The sequence below is a fragment of the Cibotium barometz genome, chromosome 2 (assembly GCF_041138505.1).
Source record: "Cibotium barometz isolate CiBa-2024 chromosome 2, ASM4113850v1, whole genome shotgun sequence".
In the NCBI taxonomy this organism is placed as follows: domain Eukaryota; kingdom Viridiplantae; phylum Streptophyta; class Polypodiopsida; order Cyatheales; family Cibotiaceae; genus Cibotium; species Cibotium barometz.
In genome coordinates, this window is record NC_141047.1 from 67,103,752 (window position 1) to 67,119,524 (window position 15,773).

The window sequence follows — 15,773 nt, forward strand, 5'->3', positions numbered from 1 at the left end:
TCTCCATACCATCAACTTTAAACTTAGGTAGCCCTATCACAATAATTTCTTTAGTCTTCATAGGCTTCATTCTTTGCACATTTACATGCCCAATTCTCTTATGCCAAATGTATGTATCTGCAACAACTCCTGAACATGTGCAAACATTATAGCTTTCACTTTAGGCATATTTACATCTACTATAAACATTCTGCCCACTCTATTGCCTTTCACAATCAACCTGCACTTTTCTTTTAAAGTCTTTGACATAACAACCATCAGGGTTAGAGTGCACCTGTAAACCTTGCTCAATCATCTGGTCAACAAAAACTAGATTTTTTGTAATATTTGGAATGTGAAATACATCTACAAGATACTCACCTTACCATTCTGCATAGACAATGGCACATTTCCAACATGGGAAATTGGATGAGTAGTATTATCCCCTATTTCAACAACAAAACCTGGCTTTTTAGGATTTTTCATATCCTTGAACCACTCGCTATGACTAGTCATGTGGTTCAAAGCATCTGAATCCACATACCATCATTGCATGTGGATACATCATTTTACGACACAGTATTAAGCACATGTCACATGACAAATAACCTTTCATTGTCCTCATTACTTTGACTAGAGGACACATAATTATTTTGCTACACTTTTCCACTTCTCATGTCATTTTTCTTCTTATAGTAATATGCCTGCACATGCCCAAATTTTCCACAATAATAATAGCCTTGTGTATCATTTTTCTACCTTTGCCAATTTCCATGACCTCTTTGACTCCCCCTGCCTTTGAACTAGCGCTACTCTTCCACCTGTGTGTTAATGTTGTGATTCATGGGACTGTTGGTGTTGACCATAATTTTGATCACCTATTGGGCCACCACCTTGGCCATGGCCATGGCCTCGTCGACCTCTACCTCGCCATCTACCTCTACTTGTGTAGAAGGCTTGTTGATCCAAACTACCTTGTTTTGTGAAGACTGGTCTTCTCCCAAACTCTTTTCTTCAATGATCAGCATTGACACCAAATCTGTAAAGTTGGGAATGTTCTCTCGAGTCTGAGTAGGCATCTTAAATGCCTTGCATTGTGGCCTTAGACCCATAGACATACTTTCACCTTATCATCATCATCAGCACAAACACCAATAGATGCAAGGGATTCCACAATGCCCTTGATATTCAAGGCATAATCTTTCACAGACATGTTTTTCTTCTCCATAGTATGAAGCTCATTCTTCAACAACCAAATCTTTATTGCCTTGGTGTTAGTTTCATACAGATTCACCAAGGCATCCCATGCCTCCTTGGATGACTTGACATCTTGTATATGCCCAATCATGGTGTCTTGTATGCTAATAGAAAGTCAATACATGAATTTCCTTGCTCCTTGATTCCAATCCTTGCATTCTTTTACATCTGTAAGCAGTAGTTGGATTAATCTCCGGTATCTCTGGTGCCTCCTTATGTTCACCTTCAATGTAGTCCCAATAGCCTTTTCCCATCATGAAATTTGTCAATCTAGACCTCCAAGCATGGAAGTTGTTCTTGTCAAGCTTCTTTGCAACAATTTGGTTAATTCCATCATTTAATATCTTGTCTGCAACACAAACTCACCAAAAATAGCACGCTTGTTTACCTGCACACAAACTACTATATTCTGTGTAGCGGTACTATACTGCACCCAAAATTTGTTACAACCAATAACCTCAATTTGCATACATACACCCAATGGCAACTTTAAGACCTCTTTGTAGTACACACAGTGTTTGCACAACCAATTGCCCTTCTTGCACTTCCAAAAATAGAAATCTACAGAGAATCGAAGCTTACGTGTAAAATGGAGATCAAGACACGCCCAAAATGCCTTTTCGCCCAAAACACCTTGGCCATGGCCTCGGCCTCTGCCTCGTCCTCTACTTGCACTTGTGTAGAAGGCCTGTTGCTCCTCTGAACTACCTTTATTTTGTGAATACTGTTCTTCACCTAAACTCTTTTCTTCAGTGATTAGCATTCACACTAAATTTGTAAAGTTGAGAATGTTCTCTCGAGTCTGAATAGATGTCTTGAATGCCTTGTATTGTGGCTTGAGACCATGTAGACATACTTCTACCTTATCATCATTATCAACAAAAACACCAATAGATGCAAGGAATTCCACAATTCCCTTGATCTTCAAGGCATAATCATTCATTGACATGTTTTTCTCCTCCAAATCAATTGAATCTTTCGTGCCTTGGTGTTAGTTTCATATAACTTCACCAAGGTGTCCCATGCCTCCTTGGGTGACTTGGCATTAACTAAAGCTTTCGTGCCTTGGTGTTAGTTTCATATAACTTCACTAAGGTGTCCCATGCCTCCTTGGGTGACTTGGCATCCTGTATATGCCCAATCATGGTGTCTTGTATGCCAAAATAAAGCCAATACAAGACTTTCCTTGCTCCTTGATTCTAATCCTTGTATATCCAATTTATGGAATTAAATCATAAGTTTACCATAATTTTATTAGCATAAAAATCCATTTTCTTAACCTCTAGCTTAACAAGCTTAGAGATTGATTTTGAATTAAGAATTTATCAATGAGAAGCATTCATTTGCTTAAGAATTAGTCATAGGAATGACTATTCTTTTGGGAGAGAGAGATATACATAAAAAGCATCCTAATTAAGCATAAAGATTGACTTTTTTGTGATTAATCATTAGAATTCTTATAGAAAGATTGATTTGCATTGAAAACAATTAATTTGAAACTTCTAAAGCTTGAGAGGGGTTGAGAAGTGAAATCATTGAGAATATTAATGTAAGAATATTAATGAAAACCATGAAATTACTTCTTACATCTAGATTTGGCTTGCTTCTTTATCTTAGAAGGAAGCCCCCAACCAATCATTTGGTTTAGTATGTTGAGAAGAAAGCTCCAAGGATTGTTGAAGAGAGAGAGAAACTCAAATCTCTCCAAAAGGAGAGGATTTTTAAGGGATAATAGAAGATATCATTATTTTAATGTAATACTGGCATGGTATAGTTCACAGATGAGAATACAAAAGAATGAGAGTCTATTTATAGGTGAGGGAGGCCACTAACTGAGTCCAACTAAGTTCTAGAATTTTCTAGCTTCAGTTGGACAAGATTTGGACCAGTTTGGCTGAATTTGGACAAGATTTGGACCAGTTTAGCTCCCATTTTGATCCAGTTTGATCCAAGAGAGAGGAGAGATAAAAATATCACAATTTTTTTAATAACTCATCCACATGTGTGAATTAGGCACCTACCTCAAGATTATCCCCCTCCTTACCAAGGTGTCAAAAACTCATCATTTCTCTAAAATATCTCATTTTTTTAGTAATATCTCTTAATTTTTAACTAATAAACCTTGTACTCAGTCAACTCTTCCTCTTATGTGAGCATTTACTCATTTCTAGGTATTTTCTTTTATTCTTTGGATTTATCTCATCCCAACACTTGGATTAATCCTATTGGTCGTAGGAACCTTAATTGGACCATAATCTAGAAATTCCTCAAAATCTAGACTCTTAGGCTAAGGTCCCTTATATCATTTTTAATTGATTCCTAATGCACATTGGAAAGTTCATTTTGAACTTCTGTTTCATGGCGGAAAACCATTTTAGGCACTAGGTGGATTTTTATATCCAAAGATACCTCAATTTTGGATTACCTCTTTCTAGACATTTTCTCTCTGTAGGCCAAAACAGGGTAAAACAATATCTTTCTCCTATTTCAGAGAGGGGAATAATTTCAAGAACAGAAGGGGAGGTTCTTACACCTTTACACCTCAAAAGCTGGAGGGAGTAATCTTACGAAAATGAAACCGAAAGTGTATAGGCAAGTGAGAAACAAATGTTAACACAACCAATGGGAAGGGGTAAAAAAATGAATGTGCATTTGTACACACTAAGTGTGTGGACCCTGGCAATGACCTTCATCCTTCGACAAATAAATCTAGACTTGAAAATGCTAAAAGAGAATATGAGCTGAAGGCTAAAGATCAAATGAATGAATCTGGAAATGAATGTGCATCATCCATCGAAACATATATGCTACCTCTTAAGGATCCAATCAATATTTAGATAGATTTCCTAGTGGGAAAAAATATTTAATAAAACAAGCAATTGATTAGCCTCAACGCTACTCACACTACAATTTCAGGAAGAATTTAGGCATCTTTAGGCCAACCCATGCTTCATCCTAGACAAATGAATGTGCTAAATGATGATGGGCCAAGACCTCCAAGTTAAGGGTTATTTCTAACACACAATTTTTACTCAGGATGATAGCATTGAATGTGAATTTCAAGTTACCCTTGAGGAACTAGAAGATGTGGTCTTTGGTGATGGTTGGTTGGTCAACACCTGTACTCCGTTGGTGAAAGCAAGAAAACCATCTTCTTGGAAACCCTTGAAACATCCTTCACATTTCTTCTGACTAGAGGAGCCCTTACATGAATGTGAGACCATAAAGTGTGCCCTCATCTTGCCAAAGCTGAAACAGTAGGAAGCTCAACAAGTTGAAGCTAAGAACCTAAGAATCTAGAACCTGAACCATTCCATTATATTTCTAGAATACAAATTGGCTTTTTAATTATCTTGGGAGTCTAAACCATCCAATATCAAATCTATCCTTATTACAAATAACATAATATCATGACATATGAGCTATGGCGTTGTATAGGTGAGCGAAGCTTACAGTCTCATGAATGGATTTAATGGACTGACACTCAAGGCATGCCATGTCTAGGATCCTCTGAGTGCACAATTTTTCTAGAGTCTAACTCCCTGAAATGTAATATTTGTGTATTAGACTGTGCTAGAAGAAGATTTTATCCTAGGAAGGGATTAGGCTACCTTGGTGCAAGCTATACCAAACTTTGTCAACTAAACATGTGCCATGAAGATTTGTAACAAAGAAGTGGTGGTGCCATTCTGTGACAAGGATGAAATAACACTCAACACTCTTTATGACCTTGTTCGAAAGCGGCCATTAGCCTCTACATCAGAAACCACTCTCTTGATGAAGACCCACCTACTCCATCGATGATCCTTTGTGATGGACTCTCTAAAGAAGCCATATCCCCAAAGAAAGAGACATCTCCAAATCTACATATTTAGAGTCATAATGCAAATATCCATAAAGGTGCCCATTGCTTTTCTTCAAAACTTAGAGTAAAGGCCACATCTTCTGAAGTGAATGCCACCTAGGATACAACCACTATGTTTAAAGAACCTCTTCTACAAGTGTCACGAAGGAAGCAACAAGATCTCAAGCATAAAACCTCGTTTACACAATAGCCACTCCTAAAAATAATTCCCAATCATCGACGATGGCATGAATAGTCAAAACCCTATCTAACAACAAAGAACTCAGTGATGAAGACAAAAATGAAAAGTCCCAAGCAACATCATTAACAAAAGAATAGACTCACACCAAGGGATCCTCATCATCAATCGCCCCTCTCTATTGTCAATTGTTCAACCCTTGACCATAACAACTAAGGTTATCACTATAGGTGACAAAGGAAAAGCTATCATTGTTTGTGACCTCATCAACGACAACCTCTCTTGCTAAAATCCCTAAGTCTACAATAACAAAAGAGATCGAATCCAAAATCAAATTTGGTAAAATTCAAGACATAGCCTCTACATCGACAACCCCTCCTCTATTGAAGACCCCAGCCTCGTCATCAGTGCTGCCACGACCCATAACTAAAGCCTCACCAACTCATATTAAAGAAGGTACAAAATCCTCAATTCCAGTAAGAAAATATCATTCTTCGTCGCTAATAAGAAGACCATCAAGATCGTATTTCCAAAGCATTCCTAACTAAATGAGCTAGCACTATAACTATGCCAATCTCAAGTAATCCAAAATGGCTGTCACACAGCCTATCATCCCACTGGCCGCATATCACCCATAATCTCACCAACCATGCCAGTGGTGTAGATGATGCGGAAGCTATCACCCAGGCGGTTCATCAATGTCCGTCGTAGCACTAGTTGAGCTCGATATCTCAACACTCCCCCTTGAGCTCAACTCCACACACTACACTCCAAGTAAGTTCCTAAACCTGTGGAGCTTCTCTGTGCCCAATTCCTTCATGAAGATGTCAGCCACCTTATCCTCTATGCTGACATATACCAGATCTACATCTCCTTCTAGAACCTTCTCCCTCACAAAGTGATAATGCACCTCAATGTGCTTCATTTTAGCATGATATACTAGGTTACTGGCCAATTGTATGCTTCTCATGTTGTCACAATATATGACAACTGCCCTATACACACGGGCTCTTCCATGTCACCAAGTAGCTTCTAAAGCCAAGCTACCTCACAAGTTGCCATAGCAGCACCCCTGTACTCTTCCTTTGTACTCGACAAGGCAACTGTTGGCTACTTCTTACTGCTCCAAATCACAACAGCACTCCCAAATGAGAACATCTGGTAGATCTCTTGTCTAAAATACTACTAGCCCAATCAGCATCAGTGTACTCATGCAACTGTATCTCTATACTAGCCTCGTTGAAAAGTCCATAATCAATTGTGGACTTTATGTACTTGAGGATCCGTCTAGCCACATCCAAGTGTGGCTTCCTAGGGGCCTGCATAAATTGACTCACAAGTCCAATAGCATAGCTCAAGTCTGGCTTTGTAATGTTCATGTAGATCAAACTATCCACTATTTGCCTGTATGTAGTGGGGTCCTCCAAAAGCTCACCTGTATCTGTTGCGGAAAGCTTTGTGTTCTGCTCCAATGGCACTGAAATAGGCTCTCAACCTGTCATACCATACTTGGACAACATGTCCAAGCCATATTGCCTCTATAATAGCAAAATACCATGAGGTGAACTCACCACCTCTATGCTCAAGAGATACCGCAGCGCCCACCCAAATTCTTCATCTCAAACTTCTGTTTCAAAAGCATCTTGACATCATGTATGTTTGCATCACTATCACAAGTGATAATCAAGTCACCCACATAGATGACTAATAGCATGATCCCTCTATCTGTCTTTTTCACATATAGTGAAAATTTTGCATTGGATATCTCAAATCCAATGGTAACAAGATACTCCCCGATCTTGTTTGACCATGCTCTGGGTGCCTGCTTCAAGCCACACAACAAGGCTTTGAGTAACCTGCACACAAAATTTGGATGTGCATCTTTCTCATAACCTGGTGGTTGCATATGTACAATTCTTCTTGCAAATCACCATGCAAGAAAGCATTCTTTACATCCATTTGATGTAAAGACCAACCCTTCACTGAAGCCATAGCAATGACAACTCTCATGGTAGCCATTCTTGCAACCGGGCTAAATTTCTCCTGATAGTCTATGCCATAAGTCTGTGCATAGCCCTTGGCAACCAATCTTGCCTTGTACCTGCTCACTGAACCATCAGCATTGTGCTTGACTTTATACACCCACTTACATTCAATTGCCTTCTTTTCCTTAGGCAAAGGCACTAACTCCCATGTTATATTTACATCCAATGCTGCCATCTCCACCATCGCATCTTCCTATTTCTTATTTCCAATTACCTGCTCAAAGCAAGTGGTCTCAACCTCTTGTATTGCTTTTACCATGTAAGCATAATGAATATCCATCATATCTCAACTTGTTAACAAGGTATCTAACCCTCGTAGACATGTGTACACCTCAATCACTGCCAAGTGTCCTCAAAACAGTCCTGGTTATCCTTACACCAGGAGAATAACCACAGACGGAATGCCAAGCTCCTCATCAAGGCTCTGCTCAGAGCCACTAGAGTAACCATCCATATATGAGTGACCTGTTGGCAGATCAGGCACAAAAGGTTGATCTACCTTTTACTTCCCTTTTCATGATATGTGTACCTGCATCATTCTTCAACCTACCTGACCATGGGCTAACATTGGATCCACTGCTCAAGGACTCCCGAGGTCCACTCAGCACTTTACTGCTCTACATGTGGTACAACATCAGCACTTCTTACATCTGCATCTTCTATTGCCTTCACTACTTGTGCATACCAGCTACTCATCTCATCAGAGACATCTCTGCTTACTCGCATCTCACGAGTGGTAGGGTTATAGCATCTATAACCTTTTTGCTCAATAGCATAACCAATGAAGATGCATTTCTGTGCCTTTGGATCCAACTTTGTTCTCACTTTATCAGGAACATGTACATATGCAAAAACACCCAAACACTTTAAAGTGAAACACATCCGGTCTTATGCCTGTAAAATTATGTTTAGGGATTAGGACATTTCGAAGATCATTTGGAGGGCCTTTTAGAGGAGAGAGAAAATAGAGCGCGACCAATGAGGAAGAAGCCAACGTAATGTTGAAAAATAGCTCAATTCATTGAAAAAATTCAAAAAATAATCACGTTCACATTGAATGAGGGTATCTTTTTTAAAAACGGTCGAGTACACATTCAATGCGGGTATTTGTTTTAAATGAGGTAGAGCTACTTTATTAAATGCGGCTTACATCATCATTGGATAAGAAAAAGCACTGCGAAGCTAAACTTTGTAGACACTCGAGTCTATACATTTCTTCTGATGGTATTTGGTGTAGAATTTGGTGCTTTTTTGACATCACCATTGCGTTTCGAGTGGCCAAAAACCCCCAAAATGACTTTTGAATCACTAAAATCGAACACCCGAAGAGGCAGAAACGACCAAAACAAGGGGAGAACTGACTCATAGCCAATTGACGCACATAGAGGCCTTGGCCAAGTCCTCTATGCGCATTTCTGCCTCTCCGGGTGTTTGATTTAAGTTATTCAAAAGTCGTTTTGGGGGTTTTTGGCCGCTCCGAACGCAATGGTGATGTCAAAAGCACCAAATTCTACACCAAACTACCACAAAGTGTAGATTGTTTTAGAAGAGTAGTATGAAATTTTTGAAAAAGGTGCCATATGATGACGTTGTCAGGTGTTTTTTTGTAAAGGTGTTTTGAGTCCGTGTACATATGGGATGCATGATGTGCAATAAAACTTTGCCCTGAATGCCCTGGCAAGTGTACAGGCCGGGTGGTTTTGCAGTGAGTTGGTATAAGCACGTGTTTTTTTAAGGGAACAAACGCTGGAGATCTGGAAGTTTATTGCAACATATGGTGAGCGGGTGGTTACTAAAATGGCGCCGAGATTGAATGGCAACTCATGATTGGTAAGTTGATGTAACTGATGATTATCGGCAGTGGTGGGTGGCTCTGGTTTTGGAAAGGTTGTGGGTACGGCGTGATGATCCGAAACAAGGAGTTGCGAGGGCATTGGTGGCCATCATTTGGTGGCTTTGAAGCTTTAAAAAAAATAAAAAAATAAAAATGTTATGTGGCCACCCTATAATGACCATGTAGAAGGCTTGATTGGCTGCCAACGCAGCATCCAGAAGCTGGCGAGAGCGTGAAGGAAGGAAAGGATGGCCGCCTCGAAGATATAGCCGCCGAGTAAGAGAAGCTTTGAGCTAGCACCAGAGAAGGGGAGCTGTAGAAGAGGGAAGCTGTCGAGCGCTGCCTGGAAAGATGACCGACTTCCTGGGGAGCTGGCGAGTCCAAAAAGAAGAGCTGCCAGGGGACGGACAAAGAGCGTGGTAGCCGCCCAAGTGTGAAGAGCTGAGCATAGAGAGCTGGCTGGCATGTGAAAGTGGACTGGTCACCTTGGGTCGACCTAAGGGGCTCTGGTGTGTGTGGAGAGCGCTGGCCATGGGGCTGGCGACTGGCTTTGAAGTGTGGTGAGCAGCCGGTGGGCAGTGCATGAGAGTTACTGGGAGCGCCTGGTTAGTGTGGCTGCGGCTGGAAATAGAGTAGAGAGAGCCGCCTTGGTACTGTTGGAGATAAGGGTGATGGTAAGGTTTTGCTTGGGCTAGCTGTGGTGGGGGACACCGACGTGTGGAAGGTGACCGCCTTTGGAGTGCAGGACAGCGAGGCTGGTAGGCCACGTTTGAAGTTGCTGGCGCCAGAGAGGGCTGACTGCGTGAAAGGAACCGTCTCAAGAAGGCTGTGGTGACTGAAGCAGAGCAAAGGAGCTGCCTCTGGCAACTGTGAGACTAGGTGTTGGTGCAGCTGCTGGCTTTCTACTGGGAGGTGGCCGTCTTGTTTTGAGGCCTCTGGTGTGAGACCAAGAGAAGCTTTGGGTAGTGTGTGTGTGAGTTGTTTGCTGTGAGTGTGTGATATAAAGGAGAGTGCAAGGAAGAGTGGGTTGAAGCTTATAAATTGATAAAATTCATGTAACCCCTTGTAAATGGACAATAGGGTTTGTGTTGATGATATGTGAGTGGCTTAGCCTTGTTGACAGATAAAAGGCTTTTATAATGAGATATATGAGCTATTGAAATTGCCTTTCTTTGGGTATCTCTGGGTGGTAGAGAGAGAGAGAGAGATTTTTCTTTCCAGCTAGAGAAGCTGGTGGTGCCCCTTGTGCTTGTGAGTGTTCCGAAGGTGGTGAGTCGGCGAGCTATAGCGGCCTTCTTGTGTTCCTGAGCTGCCTCACATCTTTCTGGTGCCCCCACTGAGGAGTTGCTCAGGCATTGTTTGACTGAGGAATAGCTCTGCTATTTTCTTCAGTTTACAAGGGTGTAGGCCCTAGGAGTTGAGAGTTTCAGGGAAGGTGCTTTCTTGGGATTTGAGGTGAAGTTTGGGGGTGAAAATGATGTCTTATCCAAAGTTTTATGGTAGCCCTAATGAGGATGTGGTAGATTTCTTGGAAAGGATGGAGGTTGCATGTATAAGCAACCACATCAATGAGTCGGTAAGGGTGTTGCGGCTACTGAGCATTTGCTTGAAAGGGGATGTAAGGACCTGGTACAGGGCTTATGAGGAGTCATTGAGGGTTGCTGTTCCACATCTTGATATGACTGAGAATGGATTAAAGACAGCACTTAGCAACAAGTTCAAGAAGGTAGAAGACCCCGACAAGGTTTGGCATGAGGTGCAAGCTCTAACACAAGGTGAGTTTGAATCATTAGATGATTATATGAAGAAATTTTCTTTGCTATGGGAGACTCTATGCAGGGCTTTAGGGGAAGACCAGGTACCCCCTAACATGATGAAGAAAAACAAGTTTGTATCCGGGCTTAAGAGGAGTATTCGCTGGAAAGTGGAATTGAAGAAGCCCAGGTCTTATGAGGATGCGGTGGAAATTGCTAAATCAAAAGATTGGAAGATGCAGGCAGCGGATGAATCAGCTGGGGATGATTCCAGTTATAGCACAGCCGGAGATTCGTAGAGTGGAGGCTACACCCATGAATGCAGTGATTGAGAGGATGAAGCCCACTGAAGCCCAAGCTATGCAGATGGTGCCACAAGCTAGTCAAGGAGTACCTATGGTTCCTGCAGGTTCTGATGAGGGATTGCGACAAGATATGAAGGAAAAAGTCATGAATGTTGTTACTCTGGAGAATGTTCAGGTGAGAGAAGAAGGGGATGTGATGCCTGTTAGCAAGCGCACAACGGATGAAAGAGAAGGAAAAGGGGTGGCTGGACCCAGCCGTAAGAAGGGGAAGCAGCAGGAAGTAGAAGATGTGAAAGCTAAAAGGAAACGGAAGCCTCGTAGAAGGTTCTAGGTGTCAGACTTTCCACTGGGGGATGGGCAAACCAGCTATGACTTCAAATCTGATTTGGTGAACAGGAAGGCCAACATCACCTTTGGGCAGTTGGTGGAGATGGTGCGAAATTGCGAAGGCAATGGAAGGGACTTGTGAATCCAATGGAAAAGGAGTCAGAGAAGAAGTCAGTCAAAGTACTATCTTTAGAAGAGCTTCCAGATATTTGCCCTATTGTGGAGGTGTGGAGTAAAGGTAGGAACCTTGGTCAGGCCTATATAGATGGAGGAGCTCAAATCTGCGTGATTACCCAATCATGTGTGGAGCAGTCAGGCTTGAGGGTGTCTGGGGTTTCTGGTTTTCGAATTAGGATGGCTAATCATCAAAAGGTAAAATGTCTTGGTATGATAAAGGAGTTGGAAATTGAAGCTTTTAATGTCAAAGGTATTGTAGATTTTCATGTGATGCCTGCGGGTCTTGGTGCTTTTCCAATTATTCTTGGACGACCCTGGTTGCGAGTGGTGGGTGCAGTACAAGACTGGAGGTATGGGACCATTTCTTTGCATAATAAGCAGGGTAATAAAAAATCTCTTGAGATGCATAGTAGGAGATCTTTGACTGATGTGTGGGAGAGGCCACAGGATTCGAGTGAAGAGGAAACTACCACCAATACTTCTGAATTAGAGATGGATTCATCTACTACTGCTTCTAGTGGAGAAGAGGCAGATGTGGCTTTCCTGATATCAAAGCAAGAAGGTAACGAAGATAAAGAAGTGCATGAAGTGGGTGTTGAGGGAGAAGATAAAGAAGTGCATGAAGTGGGTGTTGAGGGAGAAGATACTTTGGGGTCGTATGAAGTGATCGAGGAATTACTGCAGCCAAAGATAGAAGTGAAAAAGAAGCAGGAGCTGATTGAAGGAATGCTGAGTCCGGATCTCTCGAGTGGAGAAAAGGTTAGATATGTTAATATGTTGTCTCATTTTCCAGAACTATTCAATCATCACCTCTTATAGGGAGATTCGAGGATTTAAAGGGCCAGATTTGAGGATTGAATTGAAAGAAGGTGTAAAAACAGTTAGGCAAAAGCTTCGCAGGATGGGACGAGAACAAATGCAGGCCCTGAGAGAGGAAGTTGATAAACTGTTGAGTGTAGGTTTCATTACACCAGTGGACATAGCTGAGTGGGTAAGTCCTACGGTGGTGAGTCCAAAGAAGGATGGCAGGTGGCATATATGTGTGGATTTGAAGCCTTTGAATGCTGCTACAAAGAAGGATTCTTACCCCCTACCTTTTTTGGATGAGATCTTGGATACTGTAGCTGGATATGAAAGGTATAGTGTTTGTGATGGGTTTTCAGGTTATTTCCAGTTAAAGATTGCAAAAGAAGATCAGCGCAAGACAACTTTCATTACACCGTGGGGATGTTTTTGCTACAAAGTTCTTCCTTTTGGATTGATGAATGGGCCAGCTTACTATCAGAAAAGGGTAAATTGGGTATTATCTCCTTTTTTGAACAAGTTTGTGAAGGATTTTATTGATGATTTTTGTATATACAGCTCCAGGCAAGAGCATTGTGATAGGCTGGCTACAGTTTTTCAGCGTTATGATGAGTGTGGTGGTCAATTAAATCCAAAAAAGTGTTTTTTAGCTCAATCGAGGGTGAAGCTCTTGGGCCATGTTGTGTCAGAGAATGGTATTGATCCGGATCCTGATAAAGTCAAGTCTCTTCTTCTTCTTCCTACACCAAAGAATACAAGGCAACTAGCTACTTTTGTGCAAAAGGTGAAGTATATGGCTCGATTCATCTCTTTATCTTCACAGTTGTTATATCCTTTGCAGCAAGCAGCAAAGCATGATCCTTTGCATTGGACGGAGGAATGTGAGGTGGTTTTCCAGAAAGTGAAAGAGGTGTTGGGAGCTATTCCTACAATGCAGGCGCCTAACTGGAAACAGGTATTTTATGTCAACCCTTCAGTGGGTGAAGATGCAATTGGAGCTATGTTGTTACAGAAGGGGAAAGAATCACATTATATGCAACCAGTAACTGGCTAGAGAAAGGTTATTATTAGAGGTGGAACTTGTTATGGTTAGTGTGATGTATGCATGTAGGCGGTTCCGCCATTACTTGTTGCCTTGCCCCTTTGTGTTTTTGACGAGCTACACTTTTTTGCCTCAGTTGATAAATGGCACAAATTTATCTAAGGCTATGATGAAGTGGGTGATTGAGTTGCAGGAGTTTACTTTCTCATTCTTGGTGGAGGAGAGTACCAGGGCTACCTTAGCTGATCTACTGACATATAAGGAGAGTCCTCTTCTTATAAAGGAGGAGACCATCAAGAAGCCAGTTGAGGATGCGGCTGAATTGGTGAATGCACACTTGTTATAATTTGATGGTTCTTACAGGAAAAGCCATGATGCAGCCTCAGGAGGTTTGGTGCTTTATGATCCACAGGGTTGCCTTGTTTTTAAGAAGGGTGTTAAAGTGGATGCACATAGCAATAATGAAGCGGAGTATCTGACTTTGGAAGTTGGATTGCAAATATGTTTGAAGCATGGTGTACACAGGATTCGCATTCGTCGAGGAGATGCATTGCTTGTGGTAAAACAGGTATTGGGAGTTTGGAAGTCAAAAAATATGTTACTCAAAGAGATGTGTTTCAAGATTAAGGAATTTGAAGGTTGGAGTCTAAAGCATGTGGATCGAGGCCATAATGAGGAGGCTCATGAAGCAGCCCAGGGAATGATTGGTGAAGTTTTTGTTCTTAAGGCTCAAGCATCATTTTATTGTGGCAGGGAGAATTTACAGGATATTGAGGAGTTCTTGTTAACAGGGATGATTCCTAATGGTATTGACAAATCAAAAAAATATGGTTTCATCAGGAAAGCTGCAAGGTATGTGATGGTTGGTGATGCTTTGTATTTGAAGGGAATTGATTTGATAATGCGACGGGTACCTTGGAAGGAAGAAATCTACAAAATTCTTAAGGAAAATCATGAAGGAGCATGTGGTGGATATTTTGCCTCAAAGATTACTTTGCATAAGGTATTGCAGGAAGGTTATGTATGGCCAAGTGTACATAAGGATGTTAATCATTGGTGCAGGTCATGCAAACAATGCCAAGCTCACAGTAGACGGATATTAAAGCCTGAGATGAGGAAGACAATTCTTGCTTATAATGTTTTTGAAAAATGGGGAATTGATACTGTGGGACCATTGCCTATTACCAGCCGAGGGAAGTGCTACATCTTGACTGCAGCTGATTACCTTTCTAGATGGGCAGAAGCAAAGGCAGTGAAACAAATTACTGCTAAGGAGGTGGCAAAGTTTGTATATCAGGATATTTGTTGTAAGTTTGGTGTGCCATTGGAATTGCTTTCTGATCAGGGTCCAGGTTTTAGAGCAGAGCTTATGGACTATTTGTGTACAAAGATGAAGATCAGTCGCGCAGTTCTACCACACCTTACTATCCATAGTGTAATGGCTTGAATGAGCATTTCAATGGTGAATTGATCAAGATTTTATCTAAGGTGACAGAGCAACAAGGCAAGAATTGGGATCTAGAGTTGCCTGCTGCCTTGTGGGCATACAGGACAGCAGTTAAAACTGGTACAGGTTTCACTCCGTTTCATCTTGTTTATGGGAGAGAAGCCTTATTGCCTATTGAGGTGGAGATACCAGCTGTTAAAATGTTGGAAAAGCTTTTGGAAGAACCTAAAGATGCCCTTAAAGAGCAGTTGTTATATTTACAAGAAGCACAGCTAAACAGGGATAATGCTTTGAAGCATTATGAAGATATGCAGGCAAGGACGTTGGAGAAGTTCAACAAGAAGATTAAAAGCAAGGGCAGTGGTGGGCGGCTCTGGTTTTGGAAAGGTTGTGGGTACGGCGTGATGATCCGAAACAAGGAGATGCGAGGGCATTGGTGGCCATCATTTGGTGGCTTTGAAGCTTTTAAAAAAACAAAAAAATAAATATGTTATGTGGCCACCCTATAATGACCATGTAGAAGGCTTGATTAGCTGCCAACGCAGCATCCAGAAGCTGGCGCGACGAGAGCGTGAAGGAAGGAAAGGATGGCCGCCTCGAAGATACAGCCGCCGAGTAAGAGAAGCTTTGAGCTAGCACAAGAGAAGGGGAGCTGCAGAAGAGGGAAGCTAGGCCTGGAAAGATGACCACCTTGCTAGTATGAGAGGGAACCAGAGAAGGGGAGCGCAGATGAGCCGGCAGCAGCAGGTTGTGTGGAGC